General features: G+C 35.7%; 1 pseudogene; it reads right to left on the bottom strand.

Moving 5' to 3' along the window:
• Window positions 1–2,341: 2,341 nt before the first annotated feature.
• On the bottom strand, window positions 2,342–5,374 carry LOC107506685 (annotated as a pseudogene).
• Between the last annotated feature and the right edge of the window lie 626 nt (window positions 5,375–6,000).

Raw genomic sequence — 6,000 nt, 5'->3', positions numbered from 1 at the left:
TCTAGTAGTGTTCTTGTGCAGTCTTTAGGGTTTCCTTTATAGAGAATTGTATCATGCACAAATAGTGACAGGTTGACTACTTCGTTTCCTATTTGGATACCTTTTATATCTTACTGGATTGTACTGGCTAGGACTTCCAGTGTTATTTTGAATGACAGTAGCGATAGAGGCCAGCCTTGTCTTGTCCCTGACTTTAGAGGGAAGGTTTTTAGTTTTTCACCATTAAGTATAATGTTGACTGAGAGTTTGTCATAGATGGCTTTTATTATGTTAAGGTACCTTCCTTCATTAATGATTTTATTGTGTTTTGATCATAAATGGATGCTGTATCTTGTTGAAGGCTTTTTCTGCAGTTATTGATATGATTGTATGATTCTTATTTTTTTAATTTGTTTATGTGGTGTATTGTAAAAATCGATTTGCATATATTGAACCATCCCTATACCCCTAGGAATAAGCCCCCTTGATCATGGTCTATATAATCTTTTTAATATGTTGCTGGATTCTGTTCACTACTATCTTATTTAGGATTTTTGCATCTGTGTTCATGAGAGATATCGATCTGTAATTTTCTTTTTGTGTGTGTTATCTTTACCAGGTTTTGGTATCTGGGTAATATTGACCTCATAAAATGAGTTGGGAAGTATTGCCTCCGATTCAAATTTTTGGAAGTGTTTGAGGAGAATAGGTATTAAATCTTCTTTGAATGTTTGGTATAATTACTTGTTGAAGACATCCATTCCTGGTCTTTTACTTTTTGGTAGGTTTTTGATGATCGTTTTAATTTCCATACAGCTGATCAATCTATTTAGTTTTTCCAGTCCTTCTTGATTCATTCTAGAAAGGTTGTATTTTTCTAAGTTCTGGTCCATTTCTTCTAGGTTATTAAATTTGATATTATATACTTTTTCATAGTATTCTTGTATAATCTTTTGTATTTCTGTGGTGTCTGTCATCATTTCCCCTCTTTCATTTCTAATTTTGTTTATTTGTTTCCTTTCTCTTTTTTCTATAATGAGTCTAGCCAAGGATTGGTCAAATTTATAAACCTTCTCAAAGAACCAGCTCTTTGCTGCATTTATTTTTTCTATTGTTCTTTTGTTTTGTTTTGTTTTCAATTTCATTTATTTCTGCTCTATTTTTTATGATTTCTTTCCTACTGCTGAGTTTAGGCTTTATGTGTTCTTCTTTTTCTAGTTTTTTATTTTTTAAGATGAAGCATTAGGTTGTTTATTTGGGCACATTCTTATTTTTGGAGATAGGCATGTAATGATATGAACTGTCCTCTTATGACCGGTTTTGCTATGTTCCAAAAGTTTCTATATGTTGTACTATTATTATCTTTCGTTTCTATGTATTCTTGATCTCTCTTTTCATTTTTTCTGACCCAGTTATTCTTCAGCATCATGTTGTTTAATCTCCACGTATTTGTGTTTCTTGTTTTCTTTTTGCAGTTGATCTCTAATTTCGAAGCATTATGATTAGAGAATATGGTTGGTATAATTAACCTCTTATATTTGTTGAATCTATCTCTGTGTCCCAGTATGTGGTCGATTCTTGATAATGTTCCATGTGCACTAGAAAAGATCATATAAGCAGCTTTTTTGGGGAGATGAAAGACTCTGTAAATGTCAATTATGTCCAGTTGGTCCAACGTGTCATTTAAAGATGTTATTTCCTTATTGATTTTAGGTTTGGATGATCTGTCCATATCCAACAGTGGTGTATTTAGGTCACCTAATAGTATAGTGTTTTGATCTGTTTCTCCTTTTATTTCTGTTAGTAATTGCTTTACCTACTTTGGGGCTCCCTGATTGGTAGCAGAGATATTAATAAGTATTATGTTTTCTTGGTGCATGATTCCCTTTATCATTATGAAATGTTCCTTGGTATATACCTTTACCTTTTTAATATTTTTATCCCTTGGGGAACAAATTTAATATTTTGTTGTTAAACAACTGGGGCAAAAGACTAGATTCGTTATAAATGCAATTGATCAGGATTACAAAGGCTTCCCTAGAGGTCCCAATATCATAGGGATGTGATATTTTTGATGGCTTTATGAAGACATTTATAACCTTCTAGTATTTTTGGCTCTGAAAAAAATGTTCAATCAAAAGACTAAATCATATGAATCATTTAATATTTCAAACAGTGCCCAATAACAAAATTTAAAACAAGAATCATTCAGAGCACTAAATTATGTTTATCAAATATTTGAATAAGCTTCATTCAGAAACTCTACATTAAAGCAGCTTACGGGTATGTTGCCATTCTCTGCAGTACTACAAAATTAGTTGTAAAGAGCTTTACCCATACTTGATGTAATGCTAATGCGTTACTACTTGCAAGCCATATATCTTTCAGTTATATTCTACCAGTTGATTACATTCCAAATGGCTTTTAGATAATTACGTCTATTTTTATACTGAAGATAATAAGCATGCTCCCATACATCAGTCCCCAGCAGCAGAATAAGAGTTGTTGTTCCTTGCAGGGATCCTAGTTAGGACAAGCAGTAGCCTGTAAGTGTCCCTTTTCTTTATTGAAACCAAGCCAACCCCAACCCAAGCCTTGAACACCAGCAGATGCAGTAGGTGACTTCTCCTTACATTTAGCAAAGGAAACAAAGTCACGTTTGATGACTTCCAGTAATTCCCCTTTGGGTTCTCCACCACCATTAGGGATCAGGTTCGTCTAGAAAATGCTGTGATTGATATAACCTCCACTGCTGAGCTTTAGCATAGGCTGAAGAGCTCTCTGAGTTGCAACATCACCCATCTCCAGAGCCTCTAGTTTCTTGTTCTTGGTAAAATTCATGTTGTTCACATGATTCATGTGGTGCTTGCTGTAGTGCAGTTGAATAATATGGGCATTAATGTGAGGCTCCAGGACACCATAGTCTTAAGACAAGATGGTAAGGGTGTATTCTGCCTGGAGCCCAGAGACCCCAGTGCTGGTGCCAGCTTCCAGTTCATCCTACACGCCGCCTGGGACAACAAGGTGATGCCACACTCAGGCCTCTCAGAGTTCAAGATGCTGCACTACACTGACAGCCTGGAGTAAAACCTATCTTTTGAATTTTGAATCTATGTTGTTTGACATTAGTATCGCTACTCCCATTTTTCTTTGAATGCTATCTGCTTGAGATAGCATTTTCCACTTTTCCACTTTGAGTGTATATTTGGCTTGGGAACTGAGATTTATCTCCTGGAGGCAGCATACGGTTGGATTTTGTTTTTTGATCCAATCTGCAACTCTGTGCCTTATTATTGATGAGTTCAGTCCATTTACATGTAGAGTGATTATTGAAATATGAGGTTTTCCTAATACTATTTTATGTTTTGCTTTCTGGTAGCTCTGTGTCTCCATTGCTTCCTTGTCCTTGTGTGTCAGTTTTTGTTACTTTGGTTGGATTTTGTGAGTTTTCCCTATGGTCCTTTTTGCTTTATGTTATATACTTCAGTTCTGAATCTTTGCCATGTGGTTGCCATTATGAATATGTAGAGGATAATTATATACATAGTAGTGCATTTTCTTCTGTGTGTGGCTTATCTCCATTCCCCTTTGTGAATTTGGATCTTTCAATCCTTATTTTTTCTATCATTGCTATCTCAGTTTGTCCCTATGTATACTGAACATTCATTACTATCTTGCTATAGCAAATGTCTTCTTATTTTTAGCTTATAATGCCCTGTTTATAGTAAGAGTTGCACTCTTCTGCTTGTCTCTGCCTGCTAATCGCCTTCTCATAGTTATGTATTTTTTTTTTGTCATTTTGTTTTAGGTGAGTTTATTCCTTTCAGTATTTCCTGTAATGCAGGTCTTGCACTGGAGAATTCCCTCAATTTTAGTATGTCTGGAAAAGCCTTTATTTCTCCTTTATATCTAAAGGAGAGCTTTTCTGGTTACATTATTCTTGACTGGTAGTTTCTTTTATTTAATAGTTTGAATATTTGATTCTACTCCTTTCTATCTTATAAGGTTTGTGCTGAGAAATCCAACAATAATCTAATGGGTTTTCCTTTATAGGTTACCATTTCCTTTTCTCTGACTGCCTCGAGAATTCTGTCTTGTCATTTATTTTTGATAATTTTAATACAATGTGTCTTGGAGAAGGCCTTTTTGGGTTGAGATAATTGTGTGTTTCATTGACTTCTTGAATTCCAATCTCCAGCTCATTCATTAAATTTGGGAAATTCTCATCAACTATTTGTCTGAAATTGTTTTCTAATCCCTGCTCCTTTTCCTTCCCATCGAGAATGCCCATTATTCTCATGTTTCCTCTCCTAATGGTATCAGCTAGTTCTCACGTTTCTCTTTCATTATTTTTCATTTTTTAGTTTCTCTCTTCTTCCTTCTGATTTATTTCTAAAATTATGTCTTCAAAGTCACTGATCCTTTCCTCCATTTGGTTGACTCTACTTCCCAAGCTTGCTATTCCATTTTTCATCTCTTTCAATGTGTTCTCCATCTCCAAAAGTAATATTTGGTTCTTTTTGAGGGGTTCGATTTCCTTGCTAAAGAACTCATTCTGCTTATCAATTTTTTTTGTAATTCCTGAAATTCTTCATATGAATCCTTTCAGATCTCATTGAGTTTTTTTTTTTTTCAGAAATACCATCCTGAATTCTCTGTCATTTCAATCACATATTTCTATGTCTATAAGCTTATTTTCTGGAGATTTTTCTCTTTCTTTCTGAGATGCCTTGTCACCTTGGTTGTTCATGGTGTTTAATGGACTATTTCTCTCCCTGGGAATTAATGGAAGTGTATTCAGCTTTTTTTCCCCAAAAAGAAGATTTATTATATAAAGGAGGTCTCTCCTTAGTCTGCTGCAAAGAAGACACTTTTTAAAAAATTTTCATTAGATGATGTCTGAACTTCTTTGGATCCCTGCTTTATACAATGTCTTAATAATGCCTTTTTTCCCTTATAGATGTTTAATCATGCTTGCTACTCTCAGTTTCAGTCCCTGTTAGTGTTAGCAATAGTTTTGGTAGTGTTTGCTCAGATTTCCCTGGGGCTCTGTGGTATTTGGTCTCAAAGGATATGGGGGGATGGGCCCTCTGGGTTTGGGGATGGGAGCTGTGGCTCAGCCTCCTGTTTTGCAACCACAGCTGGTAAAAATCAACTGTTGTTTCTCTGCCATCCCCTCTTCTCTGCCATACCTGGGCACTGCTATTGGCCACATGTAGCTCACAGCTCTCCCAGACAGGGCTGATCGGGGACCTACCTCAGCCCCTGTACCATCTCCCCTCCCCGCCCTCCTGAAGGGAGCTCCAGCTGCAAGAAGCAGCTTCCTTTTTTCTACCGGTCTACCACCCGACTCCAAGGTTGCTGACCTGTTGTAGCACTTATGTGTTGATGACATGTTCAGATGTGTTGGTGTGCATTGGGTGTTTTTTCTTGTGTTTTCAATGTTTAGCTTATTGTTGTTTTAAGTGGAGACATCTGGGATTGTCTCTCACTGCACCATGTTTCTGACATTTTTCTCATTCTTTTATTTGTTTCCACCTTTTCACTGTATTTCTACCACCTCTTTCCTATTTTGTATAAAATCTTGCTTCTATGAAAGTCCCTTATCCTACAAATTTTGCATATTCATTCAGCAATTCAATAATTTGTAGTGCTTATTATGTGCTAGGTATTATAATTGGCACTAGAAATAAAATATTGAGCAAGGAAAATTATGCTCCCACTATCCTGGAGTGTATGTTCTAGTTAGAGGGTGATTGTTAATGAACACATCAAAAAAATCTACAGGTAAAAAACAATATATCAGATAATAGTGTCATGCAGTGAATTAAAAGACAGTAATAGGAGAGTGATTAGAAGCCAAGAGACAGCTTTTCTGATGGTGACTTTTATGCTTAGAATCGAATGACACAAAGGAGACAGAAATGTCAAAATAAGAAGGAAGAGCATATCAGAAAAGGGGAACGAGTGATGTAAAGTTTCTAAGACAGATACAAGTTGACATTTTGAAGACAGAAAGCG

The sequence above is a fragment of the Rousettus aegyptiacus genome, unplaced genomic scaffold, assembly GCF_014176215.1.
Source record: "Rousettus aegyptiacus isolate mRouAeg1 unplaced genomic scaffold, mRouAeg1.p scaffold_m13_p_9, whole genome shotgun sequence".
Taxonomy (NCBI): domain Eukaryota; kingdom Metazoa; phylum Chordata; class Mammalia; order Chiroptera; family Pteropodidae; genus Rousettus; species Rousettus aegyptiacus.
The sequence above is the reverse complement of the archived record's forward strand: the minus strand, read 5'-3'. Positions and strand labels throughout refer to the sequence as shown.